This window comes from Macrobrachium nipponense, chromosome 19 (assembly GCF_015104395.2).
Source record: "Macrobrachium nipponense isolate FS-2020 chromosome 19, ASM1510439v2, whole genome shotgun sequence".
NCBI lineage: Eukaryota > Metazoa > Arthropoda > Malacostraca > Decapoda > Palaemonidae > Macrobrachium > Macrobrachium nipponense.
Window position 1 is genome coordinate 86,307,911 of NC_061088.1, and position 14,195 is coordinate 86,322,105.

Genomic DNA, 14,195 nt, shown 5'->3' on the forward strand with positions numbered 1-14,195 from the left:
TGGCCTCAGTGTAAAAAAAAAAAATAAATAAATAAACATAAAATGAATGATATGGCGGAACAGAAGAGTCTATTGACCTCCCTGGCCAAAATGGAGACCCCATCGCTCGCTACCAGATCGAAATAAAAACCAAAGGTTTGATCCCCGAGTGACTTTTGTTTCACTTTACCGCGTAGGTCAGCTTAGGGACGGCCACCCAAATATGTCATTCTCCAGCGAAGACTCGAACACTATAACGAACAGAAGATAGAGATAGAGAAATTGAGAGGTGAGTAAAATCTAAGAAGGCGACGCATCCACCTTTTAGAGGTTGAAAGATAAAGGTCCAGGTAAAGGAAAGTAGATATTGAAAAAAGAAATAAGGCTAATTTCTGCTGAGTAAGTGGAGGAGGTTGAGGTGGAGGAGGAGGTTTGAGGTGGAGGAGGTTTGGTTGAGGAGGAGGAGAGGAGGAGGAGGAGGTTGAGGATTGGAGGAGGAGGTTGAGGAGGAGGAGGTTGAGGATGAGGAGGAGGTTGAGGAGAGAGGGGAGGTTGAGGAGAAGGAGGAGGATGAGGAGAGAGGGGAGGGGGTTGAGGAGGAGGAAAGGTTGAGTAGGAGGAGGTTGAGGAGGAGGATGAGGAGAGAGGGAAGAGGTTGAGGAGAAGGAGGAGGTTGAGGAGGAGGAAGTTGTGGAGGAGGAAGAGAAAAGGAGGAGGAAGACGAACGAAGAAGACGACGTGTAGGGAACTCCCTTCTCAAGCTCAATGGAGCAGTGACTGAAATAGCATCTGTAGAAAAACAGACAGACAAGCGTACTCGAGCGGAGAGAGAGAGAGAGAGAGACGTCTAGAAGAAATGCCACAAAAATGAAAAAAAAAAAAAAAAAAACTGACTCTATCAAAGGCAGCCTTGGTAGAACATAACGCCGCTTCCAGGAGGAAATGGCGAAGTTCAGGTAAACTTCTTTCTTCAGAACTTCGAGCGCTAAGCATCCCACAGGCCGTTAATTATGCAAATACAGACAGCTAAGATGAATAAAACATTAAATGAAAATAAAAAAATATTAAGAAAAAAAACTCACGATCGTGATTTTTGGACTTCTGAATGCCAGCCACGTCGTAAAAATAAAGACGCGCTATTTTTTTTTATTACAATATAACTTAGACAAAACTACTCGGAAATTAGACAACACGATCTGCTGACACATCTCAATTCCTTTATCGAATTTGATTCAAATGGAGGTTCCCTGCCAAAGAAACCTTCGAATGCTGAAGTGATATGTCATTAATTCTTACTTTACTCACTTGCTGATGAATAACTAAAGACACAAGCAGACTGGATGACAGATGCATAATTCGTCTGGCGCTGGCGGTCAGCTGAACGCGTTGATTCTCGGCCAAATAGAACATGGGCGTCACCTCATTTCTGAAAGTCTTGCTGGAAAAATATTTAGAGTTACCTACTCTAAGGGGGAGGAGGGGTACGACCCCAATGGGGAAAAGACCCGAGAGAGAGAGAGAGAGAGAGAGAGAGAGAGAGAGAGGAGAGATGAAATGACCGATAAAGTATCTGAAAACCAGACGCAAAATTGTTTGAAAAAATTCCCCTTTCATTCACGACATTGTTAGGAATTGTGCCACGCCCCAAGCCGCCTTGGGGGGTGGGGGAGGGGGCAATGACGACATGATGGATGAGACCCATTATCAGGTAGAATAACGAAAGTTCCAAATGTCAGATGACGAGATACTGAGAATAATCTGGCGGACGGAATTCGTCGAGATGAATGAATGGAGGCCGGGGGAGATCCGGAAATGTTAAAGAGGACAAATGATAAAACTTTTCAAATATGTTTTAGCAGAAACGTTTTCCCCGATCCAAACGTCTTTTGGAGAGAGAGAGAGAGAGAGAGAGAGAGAGAGAGAGAGAGAGACGGGCCAACCCACCTCTGTCTATTTTGAATCATGAATCAGATATAAACCTGGTAGTGGTCGGTTGAGGAGGACACAGCCACAGAGTTGACCTACAGCGGAGGACGGAGGGCATAATGGAGTTCCTTTTAATCTTCATCAAATTTTTCCCATTTCCTTTTTTTTTCCTCCCTTTATTTCTTTTATATGCACTTTGCTGCCTTAGAAGTAATAAGAATTGTTTGTTAATGAAGTGAAAATATATGAGGGATATAAAAATCAATTTTAATATTTTGACAATTATGACATTTAATAGTTCTCTCTAAAACTCCATTATGGACGCCACAAATTTATATACATAATTATAATTCTTCAGACTTCAAAAGAACAATAAAAAATTATTACGGAGAATGAAAATTTGTCCTTGTTATGCTAACTGTCTCATCTCAACTCCTTGACACACGCATTCTACTACTCGACGAATTCCATCCTTCCCTTTCCGAGATATCATCTGGACCAAGAGACAATGTCCGTCTTAGATGGATCGGATGAAAATAAAAACAGACATATGACGATGGAGAGCGTCATATTTGCTTAGTAAAATCCAAACGCATTTTCTCTCGCCCTGGAAGCCAGCTGTTGAAGTCGGCATAAAATTACCATAAGAAAGGAGGGGCATGAGCAACTGTGAATGAGAGAGAGAGAGAGAGAGAGAGAGAGAGAGAGAGAGAGAGAGAGAGAGAGCTGAATTTACATAACCCCTGGCCATCTGAGCTAAGGACAAAGCGATGACGGAAAAATCAAATAAAACGCGTCTTTGACGAGAAGCAAATCTAATAGTGACGGTCTTGGGCTCCCTACGGAATGAGGAATGAGAGAGGTCGGTCGACGTTTTACTGGAGATATAAATAAATATATGAATAACTTGATCACGAAGTATATAAAACGTGATGCTATGTATAAATAAAGGTTTTTGCCACGAAGGAAAAAAATAAAAAAGCGAGATAGCCGAGTACTTTCGGTCGAAAGTACTCGGCTATCTCGCTTTTTCATTTTTTCCTTCGTGGCAAAAACCTTTATTTAAATAAATAAATATACAAACTAACAAACGCACGAATGCAAAAAGCGACAAATAAATAATTAATATCTAAAAATGCACCCGTCCTAAACCCAAGAAGTTAAGAATCCTTAACAGCGAATATCCGTAGAAAATATCTCATCAATTCAAATTATACGTATGGTATGGTGGCTAGTGTCGTGATATGCCGCTTAGATGTCGCGGAGGGTTCGTGTCTTCCCCAGGGGGATGAAAAATCACGGCTCTGTATCATGATCAGTTACTGCTGCAGTGTTGGGGGTCTTTAGCGGTGGGAGGTTGAAAGCTTGAATTTCAAGTCTCAGGCCCCTTTGGTGGTCTTGTTCCGTGTGAATAGGTTTCATCTAACGAAACAACAATAATAATAATATTACTGAAAGATAATGCTGCATCAGCTGCATTTAACTTATAAATAGTCTTCTCTATTTTTCTAACAACTGCTACTTCTCTGCTATTGTAGCAATGTCTTCCAATAATACTTGTTTGAAAGAGGGTCTCCTTCCATAATAATAATAATAATAATAATAAATAATAATAATAATAATAATAATAATAATAATAATAATAGAGACCACGAAGCCAAAAGAGGAACTGAGTAGGTGTGTTTAAGTGGGCTACAGGATTTAAATAATAATAAATAATAATAATAATAATAATAATAATAATAATAATAATAATAATAATAATACAGTCACTCAAACAATGAAAAAATAGAAAAAAAAGGAAATCTATGTCGTTTACTCAACCCAGACAAACATTTCTTAGACAAGTCACTAAAAAAATAATAATAAAAAAATTGAAATCTGGGACATTTACCCAACCGAGACTAACATTTCTTAGACAAGTCACTCAAACACAAAATAAACAAATACATTAATAAATAAAAAAAGACTGAAATCTATGACATATACTCAACTTAGACAAACACTTCTTAACAAGTCACTAAAGAATAAAAAAAATGAAATCTATGACATTTACCCAAACCAGACAAACATACCCTCGGGCAAGAAATCCAACGGCGATCGACTGTCATCATAATCTGCCAGGGAGAACAATTTTACGACCTGATATGACCGCTTTCCCTCATGCAAAGAAAGATGAAGAAGAAGAGGAGGAGGAGGAGGAGGAGAAAGGAAGTTGCTTCCGATGATCATGACGTAACGAGCAGTCTTTTATGTAAATATATATCTTTTTTATTCGGAATTCAAGGCTTTGTTCTGGAGTAGAGGTTTTACTGCACATGGTTATGCAATCTTGAGCGGTCAATTTTATATAAAAGTTTAAGCAGATAAGTTTATATATTTTAATAGAGACAGGTGATATACTATATACATATACATACATACTTATATTATATATGTATATACGTTATATATATATGTATGTGATTTTTTTTTAAAGAATGGGTTTGAAAAGTCTTCCCATTCTCTCTCTCGTTATATATATATATATATATCTAATATATATATATATATATATATATATATATACACATACACATATATATATATATATATATATATATATATATATATATATTACTATATATATATATATAGTATATATGTATGTATATTATAGTATATGTATATATTAAAAAAAACGAGAGAGAGAGAGAGAGAGAGAGAGAGAGAGAGAGAGAGAGAGAGAGACTTTACAAAAACCGCTTTAAAAAAAAATCATAATTTTACAGTTGAAATGAACCCTTCTTGGCACAGGATCAAACCAGCAGCGACTCTCGTTGCACTAAACAACAATCTAAAGAGACAAATTCGTTTAAAGAAGCTATGTCCGTAAAGTTATAAGAAGCCGACCAGAATTCTTCATTTTTTCCAGCCAGTGCTCATATTAAGAACGGAATAAAACACAGAAGTTAGGCCAGAGTCCAAGAGCTGGGAGCTGTGAGGTCATTCAGCGCTGAAACGCAAGCACAGTAAAAAGTTTGACAGGTTTAACACCTTGCTGTTAGGAGAGGGTTAAGGAAAGTAAGATGGAAGAAAGAGAATATGAACGGAGGTACAGTAAAAGGAATGACAGGGGCGTCAGCTAGGGACCAAGGGCACGCTGCAAAGACCCTTAAATAATGCCTACAGTGCACATATATGGCCAAGCAAAACTAAACAAAATGAAAAAGAAATAAGAGCTGGGCTTGCCTTTTCAATGATATAATATCGTAAGTCAGGGAATACGAAAGTAGGAATCGAATTCCAAATAATGGCAGCTGAACCACATCGCATGCTAGGAACTATGTTATTGAAACATGAGAAGTTCAAACGAAGATGCAGTGCTTTACCAACCAAATACTATTCTCCTTACATTTCAATACATTTTTAACTATTTATTAATTTATTTAATTATTTTTTATTTCTTTTAGTAAGTGAGACCTCTTCATTCTGTATTTCCCTGTACCTCTTACCTCTTCCTAATGAGCAAAGTATTCTTTGGAAGCTTGAATTTCCAGTCAATGGCCCCTGTGGTAGGCTTGTTCCATATGAATAGGTTTCATCTTCTGAATAAGAATAATAATAATAATAATGGGATAATAATATAAGGTATAATAATAATAATAATAATAATATTCTCTGGAAGCTTGAATTCCAAGTCAATGGCCCCTGTGGTAGGCTTGTTCCATATGAATAGGTTTCATCTTCTGAATAATAATAATAATAATAATAATAATAATAATAATAATAATAATAATAATAATAATATTAATAATATAATAATATTCAATCTGGAAGCTGTAATTTCAAGTCGATGGCCCCTGTGATGGGCTTGTTCCATATGAATAGGTTTCATCTTCTGAATAATAATAATAATAATAATAATAGTTAAAAGTCAGAGGATTACCAACTTCAACTGAAGACAGAATCTAGCACTGACATTCCCTGCCATCCGCAAGGCTTGCAGATTTCTTAAAACGTTCTGCTTTGAGGAGGGGAGAGGAATCTCTTTACCACGACCCAAGGGGGAGGTTTCTCTTCTCTCTTTCTCTCTCGTTCCATCTTTAATCGCCGGAACTCCAGCGCATACTTCCGTGTTCCCGAAAAACTAACCCCCTCGTGTGTTCTCTGCAGTTTTAAGCGAGTTCTGTCTCCGACCAAAGGGGGCAGAGTCCAACGGATTTCTCTTTATCCGAGGAACCGAGGAGTAGGTGGTCTTTTTCTTCTGTTATAGTCTTGCATAATTTGTGTGTTCGTGTGCTTTTTACTTATTACTTATGAAGAAAATGATGCAACAGGCAATCATTTCTATAAAAATACCGATTGCAACTCACGGCGCATAATAGATTCAATAAGCAAATTTAATAAATAAAAAATAGAACACGGAAATTTAATGTCATTTCGTACCTTCCAACACATCCGTGGAATTTGCATAACAGAGAGAGAGAGAGAGAGAGCGAAATTGAAATACATCGCTCAAATCAATTACTTTTTTCCATATGGCATTCTTGAGAAGTATTGCAAAATCGAGAGAGAGAGAGAGAGAGAGAGAGAGAGAGAGAGAGAAGGGGGGGAGGGGTAAAAAAGGCGACGAGCGATGGAAACAAGCACTCGAGAGCACTTCAGGATAATTGGAACCACCAATTGAATGGTCGTGATAATGAATGAAAATAGAATCGTTTGATTACTCTCCAGTTCGAGAAAAGGACACATCTGAAGAGCCTGGACAAACACGAACTTCGTTAACACAACGGCGACAGCAGAGGCGCGTCAAAGAAAAACCACATAAGAAGAGTGACAGTCCAAGGAAAACTATATAAAAATGATGATAGTTATAGAAAAACTATATAAAGAGCGACAGTCAAGGAAAACTATATAAAAATAGTGACAATCGAAGGAAACAGCTATATAAAACTACTGAGACAAAGAAAAACTATATAAAGAAGAACTATATAAAAATAGTGACAGTCAAAAGAAAACTATATAAAACTATTGAGACAAAGAAAAACTATATAAAATTAATGACAATCAAAGAAAAACTATATAAAATTACTGTCAGTGAAAGAAAACTATATAAAATTACTGACAGTAAAAGAAAAACTATATAAAACTACTGACAGTCAAAGGAAAATCATATAAAATAATGACAATCAAAAGGAAAATCGTACAAAAGTACGATTTTCCTTTTGATTGTCATTATTTTTATATGATTTTTCTTTGACTGTCAGTAGTTCTATACAGTTTTTCTTTGACTGTCAGTAGTTTTATTCAGTTTTTCTTTGACTGTCAGTAGTTTTATACAGTTTTTCTTTGACTGTCAGTAGTTTTATACAGTTTTTCTTTGCTTGTCAATATTTTAACATGTTTTTTTTTCTCTGACTCAGTGTTTTATATACTTTTCCTTTAACTGTCAGTAGTTTTATAGTTTTTCTTTAACTGTCAGTAATTTTATATAGTTTTCTTTCACTGACAGTAATTTTATTTAGTTTTCTTTGACTGTCAGTAATTTTATAAAGTTTTCTTTGACTGACAGTAATTTTATATAGTTTTCTTTGACTGTCAGTAATTTTATATAGTTTTCTTTCACTGACAGTAATTTTATATAGTTTTCTTTCACTGACAGTAATTTTATATAGTTTTTCTTTGATTGTCAATATGGGTTTCTTTGCCTCAGTATTTTTATCAGGTTTTTCTTTAACTGCCACTATTTCTTTTAAGGTTTTCCTTTGACTGTCAGTTTTAATACTGACAGTCAAAGGAAAACCATAAAAAAAATACTGAGTCGAAGAAAAACCATATAAAAATACTGAGTCGAAGAAATACATATGTAAAAATATTGACAATCAAAGAAAAAACATATAAAAATAGTGACAAAGGAAAACCTTACAAATATACTGACAGTCAAAGGAAAACTATAAAAATACTGACAGTCAATGAAAAACCATATAAAAACAGTGAGTTAAGGAATAACCTTACAAAAATAATGACAGTCACAGAAAAACCTATAAAAATAGTGACAGTCTCTCATCTATAGCCACAAAGGACCTAAAAATTGTGTAGTTTAAATTCAGTATATTTTGATGGAGTCTCAAAAACCTGTTTTAATTATTTTTTATTTTTTTAGGGGGGGCAGAGAGGTGGGTGTTGGGAATGAATGATACATAGGGCATCACCTAACGTTATATAACATTATAACTTACGTAATATGATATTATAACTTAACATGGTAATATAATATAACTTAAAAGTGGTAATATATCATAACTTGATTTATGTTAATACATATTACCTTACCGCAATATAGCATTGTAACTTGATTTCTGGAAATATTAACGAGGATATTTTTGGATTTTTAATATACGAAAAGTTTTGTATCTGGAAGCAAGCAGCTTATAGTTCGTCACATCTGACACGCTGGAAACAGACCCACTGCAACAACGATGAATTTATTGTACTCACGGAGTATGTCACATTACGGTTTGCAAAACATTAACCTTACAAAGGAATACTTTGAAAAGGTGGGAAAAACAAAAGAATACCATTCCCCTCAACCATGTTGGGGAGTTGGAGTTGGCGGGGGGCAAGAAAATAGTTATTTAAGCAATTAACGATTAACCTTTCCATGTAGTAGCACTTTCAGTATGAATTTGATAGTAACCATTGTCTTCTCCTCTTGATGCCACCCAAGTTAAGATGACAATGCAATGTTGAATTTAATGAATGAATAAATAGAAACGTGTAAGTATGTTTATGCATACACTAACAATGAACACACACGCACATATATATAAAGGTTAATCAAAGTTACATCAAACATTTCTTAAAAGAAGTAGCAGATACCTACTACTGTTATCAAATATCTGTAACTTCTAAAAGCTATGAGTTCTACATATGCACGCCACACACACACACACACACACACATCCAATTATCTACACACACACACATATATGGACGTATGTGTGTGTCAAACGTAAACTCATAGCTTTTATAAGTTACACACACACATATATAAAATACGAAAAACTGCTTCTTCTATAAAAACATTCAGGAGGATAAAACGTAAAGGAACACCAATATGACGAAGTACTGATGTCCGAAAAACTTCTTCTTAGCAAATAAGATAGAATCACGTAAACACGTAAAAGTATAACTACGATACATCATAAAGAGAAATATCCACCCGCGAAGTAAAGCTTATTGTTATTGGCGAGATGTATTCATACGATCCATCTACCCGTGTCTAGTCCAGACAGATGGGACGAAATAGCTGTCAAAGTTCACGTCGATTACACGTGGAAATCCTGCTTCTCAAACTACTAGCTACCTCAACGTACGAATCGACCAATGGTCCACTGGAACTATATACTACGTTTCTCGAATTATATGATGTTTATAGACTCGACATCATACTATCATCGTTGACAGTGGCATCTATTGTTTTCTGTTACGTTATTCGATATTTTCACAAACTGGAAGCTAAATTTGAATAGAATGAAAGCTAATGACGGAAATAATACTCTCGAAATAAATTTAATGACGAAGATAATATTCTTTATAAAAAAACGAGGCTTAGATTCAAGCTTTTAGATTCAAACAGCTTTAGATCTCTGACATTTAAGAATAAAGCTTTTTAAGATAATCAATTTTTTTTCTTTGCCTTCGTATCTATAATCGCTATCATAAAAGGTAATGGCGACAGCGATATAACCAATAATTCTTTGTCAACACTGATAGAACTACTGAGATGTTACGGTGATATTTTCACCAGACAGGAGGTAGTAACTGTTAAAGCAGCATTCAAGAAAAATGTTTCTAGAAGATAAAATGGTCACAAAACTATTATATATATCACAGGGTGTCCATAACGCCCCAGTACCATTCTGGGCAATAAATACTTGTAATGGTACCGGGACTTTATGGACGCCCTGTACTTCGAATCGCAGGTAAAGAAACATATATTATACCCGAGGATGAATGAAAAGTCTAACTCTGAGAAGAAAAACAGATAGAATAATGAAGCATCTACGTAAAAATGAGAGTAAAGAGAGGAATAAAAGGCGAACACGGTCTGCATCTAACAAGAAAAAGAGAAAATAAAAAAAAATGAACAAACGGCGAGCATATATCATATCTAAAAGTCAAACGGCTCCGAAAGTGGGTCAAAGTTCACGAACACGCAGGAGAGAGACTTCAACAAAATTCCAAATCATCAAGCTTACCTCGAATGTGGTGGTGTTGGAGTAGGGCTTCTTCAAGAAGAGCACAGAGGACGACCTTTCCTGAGGGCAGGTGGGGCGTGTGGGGCGTTGACTAGTACAGGTGACCTAGCAGAAGCCAGCAGCGAGTTGAATGCCAAGAGAGCGGAAGGAAGAGAGAGGGGGACTTCTGGTCTGTGTGGCGGCTGCCTTGCAATTGGGCCGCTGTGCTCTTGTAGCGGTAACTCGTCGGTGGCCGAGTGTGTGTTTGTGTGTGTGTGTGGGTCTCTCTCTCAACCTCTCTCCGGCGATTCGGAAGACCTTGCTGGCGAAACTCGGGTGGTGGATTTGTTGCAGCTTTACGAGTTGCGTTACGTCTTCTACGTCGAAGTTGCGACGGTGGGTCTTATACAGCCTCGGTTTCGGCGCTAGGACCTCCGGGCCGACGGAATTTCCCCCAGGGTTTCGTCCAGTTGCCAAAGGTCGTCGGTCGTAATGAAACGGTCACGAGTGATGCTTTGGAAGGTTGGAGCTCAGTTTAACGAAGTATTTCTACGAGAGAATTGGAAAGCAGTCATAAACATACAAATACGAACCGTAATTACACCTAATTTTCGAAAAAAATTGACCTACATCCTCGAAAACTGAACAAAACCTTTCGAATCTTTCAAGACCTTTTCGTGTGACCTGCCGACGTCATCGGAGGGGGAGCGGCGATAGCCAATGGGAAGACGCGGCATCCGTGACGTCGAATCAGCTGCTTAAGGGAAGTGACCAATCAGGGAGCGACTACTCGGGGGTCCCGTCATAGAAGTCGTCTGCGATGACCAATCGGAAGGCAGAATCAACAGTGACGAAAAGTATAATCGGGGGGGGGGGGGGGGGGAGATGTGCCAGTCTTGCGTGGGTGGTTGGAAGAGCAATGTGGGTTGACTTTTTTGATTCTCTTAATCCTTTTTCGGGGAGGGGCGGGGGGCGGGGGGAGGGGGGCGGTGGGGCGTGCGCGAGAGAGAGAGAGAGAGAGAGAGAGGTGGGGGGACGTCCCATTCAAACACTGAGTCATTCATTTGAATTCGCTGCAAAATACATAATCAATGGACTGGATAAGTGGAAACGAAAGTGACTGGTTATGTATGATAAACTGAGATGAGGGGAATTTTTAAAGGCACGCATTTGCCATACATATATACATATGTATAACATATATATACACATATATATTTATATACATACGTATTATATAAATTTATATATATATATATATAATATATATATATATATATATATATATACACGCATACAAGAATAACTGATATAAACAGAAATTGGTAACAATTGCATAATCTGAATGCACTTATTGCGCTGCATGAAGATGTATAGTAGTACGCATTCAACTCCATTTAAACTCCACGAAAAAAAAAAATTCTCAAATTTCAATAATTTAGTTGAGTCTTTAATGGTGCAATATAGAGATTTTTCAAAAATCATGTAAAAAACTATTTTTTTTTCATTGGAGCAGCATATAAAATTTAAATCGATTTTATTTGAAGTGTGAACAGAAATATTGTCACTTGTGACTATCTAGAAAACTGCGTAATTTTCAAAATGCGTAAAATAAAATACAAAATAGCATCTTTACATATGCCATAACCAAACACGGATACATGGTCATTTTAATGGAAATTTTCAATAATATTTAAGTGAACTTCGAAAAGAGACTAAGTATGAACTGGCTTATTATTATTATTATTATTATTATTATTATTATTATTATTATTATTATTATTATTATTATCACTAGCAAACTTACCCATCTACGATTGGTGATAAAATACGGGTGCAGAAGTGAAAAATTTATATGTACTATTTGTTCAGCAATATTAAAATAAGGGCGATTTTTATACATACCTACTACAGAACCTCTTTGTACACAATATTATCAGTTTGTCCAAAAGTTAATTTCAAGTTGGCAGAGTCAGTTGCTCTGCTCATCGCCACATACAGTTGGCCATGCGTGAACATGGGTGACGGCAGAAACACACCAACACGATCCAAAGTCTGGCCCTGCGACTTGTTTGCAGTGAATGAGAAGGCCAGGTTGATAGGAAACTGCCTGCGCCGTAACTGGAACGGAAACTGGTTGTCCGAAGGCATCAGAGGAATCCGGGGGATGAACAGACGTTTGCAGGTGTGAGGGCCCGTTGCTATCACTGCTTTGATGACGTGGGAGTTTAGCTCCATAACGGTGTACCTCGTTCTGTTGCAATGTCCATTGGCAGGATCAAAATTCCGAAGCAAACCATTACCTGGGCAGTACTTCTTCAACGTTATTTTTGTGCACTGGCAGTCCCGATGGAGGATTTAAGTTATTCAAAAAAATCTTGCGGATATTGATGATAATTTTCATCTTCTATTGTGTCCGAGCTGAAATATTCACGACTTTCTCCGGGGAAGTTGTACAGAAATTATGTATGAAAAATCTTAAAGTAACTAAGTCTACGGGAATAACCAGCCTCGTTTCACGGCCAGAAACAGCTCCGCTTCAGGGAATCCCTTCTCACCCCCACCCCCTACAAAGGAGGGGGTTAGGTTGGATGAAACCCCATTACAAACCATCTTAGGGGTCCCCACCATAACCCTGCCAAGTTTCATGCCCATCTGACCAGCTGTTTGGCCGTGATTGAATGACAGACAGACTGACATTACGCTCATTATAGTATGATTATTCTTATTATTATTATCATTATTATTATTATTATTATTATTATTATTATTATTATCAAAAATCTACAAAGAGTCACACGGGAGAAGCCTAATATCAATAAACACTTTGCTAAAATTTTAATAAATATCAATAATAATCACAAGCCTGTTCCCACTTCGTTTTTTTTTCACAGAATAACCTTAATATCTTCACTGTATATTGTAATTAAGCTTTGTGAAAAAAAAAAGAAACTCCGTTGAAGTGACTATACAGCGATATTTGGTTTCGGCGTACATGAAGTTTTTTCTTTCTTTATTTTTTTTACGTACTATCTTTCAAAATCTACCGTTTTCTAAATGGAACCACAAGTTACAAGTCCGTGATATTATATATATATATATATATATATATATATATATATATATATATATATATATATATATATATATATTTTTTTTTTTTTTTTTGTATGTATGATGTTTTTAAGTTGCATGGAACTAGCAAGGTTTTCCAGCAACCCGGGGGAACCAACGGCTTTACGTGGACTTCCAACCACGTCTAAGTGAACTTCTATCACCAGAAATACACACCTCTCACCCTCTCAATGGAATGCCCGAGAGTCGAACTCGCGGTCACCGAGGTGGCACGCCGACACCATACCGACTATACGCCACTGAGGCGCACTCGTGATATTATGAACCTGGCATTGTGCTTTTTCACCGCAGGTGATAATTTGGCTGAGCACTGAGATTTTAACATTATTAACTGACCCGAGAGAGGCAATCAGCGCCCCGCATTTTTCCTTCCGGTATTTTCGGGTTCCTTTTATGATGGGACGCTCGTGTGAAAGCGCCGCCGGCTTTTTTTTTTTTTTTTTTTTTTTTTTTTTTCCTTTTTGTTTCTTTTTTTTAAAAGCTAATCAAAGCAACACATCTTTCCCAGGGAACACAGGTACATATTCCGGCATCTCTCTCTCTCTCTCTCTCTCTCTCTCTCTCTCTCTCTCTCTCTCTCTCTCTCTCTCTTCGTGTTCTTGTTTGGTGGTAAGAAAGGTCTACTGAAATAATGTTGTTGTTGTTGTTGTTTGAGATTAAGCTGGCCTTATGCCAGCACGGGCTCTTGCTCATTGAGCAGCCTATAGGAGGAATAATGATAATAATATTTCTCCTCTTTCAGTCATGTTATCAGTGTGAATTATTTTCAGTTTCCTCTTACTCGGGGAGTAAGCCTACAAACTACTTTTTGTTGTTGTTGCTGTTGTTGGTCTTGTTTGGAGGGGGGGGGGGGGAGGAAAGACCTATGTAAAAACCTTAAAAGGTCTGAAAAAGCTGTTTCGCGTTGAGTTAAAGATACAGGAATGTTAGGAT

The 14,195-nt window shown here is 37.0% G+C and overlaps 2 protein-coding genes across 2 annotated transcripts in view; both read right to left on the minus strand.

Moving 5' to 3' along the window:
• Window positions 1–10,515, minus strand: part of LOC135218853 (uncharacterized) — a 97,805-nt gene extending 87,290 nt beyond the window's left edge. The window contains exon 1 of the mRNA XM_064255305.1: window positions 10,149–10,515. The gene's annotated coding sequence lies outside the window, so the exon portion shown is untranslated. The remainder of the gene's footprint in view (window positions 1–10,148) is intronic.
• LOC135218833 (proteasome activator complex subunit 3-like) overlaps window positions 1–14,195 on the minus strand; it is a 326,765-nt gene that overhangs the window by 148,086 nt on the left and 164,484 nt on the right. The window lies entirely within an intron of this gene.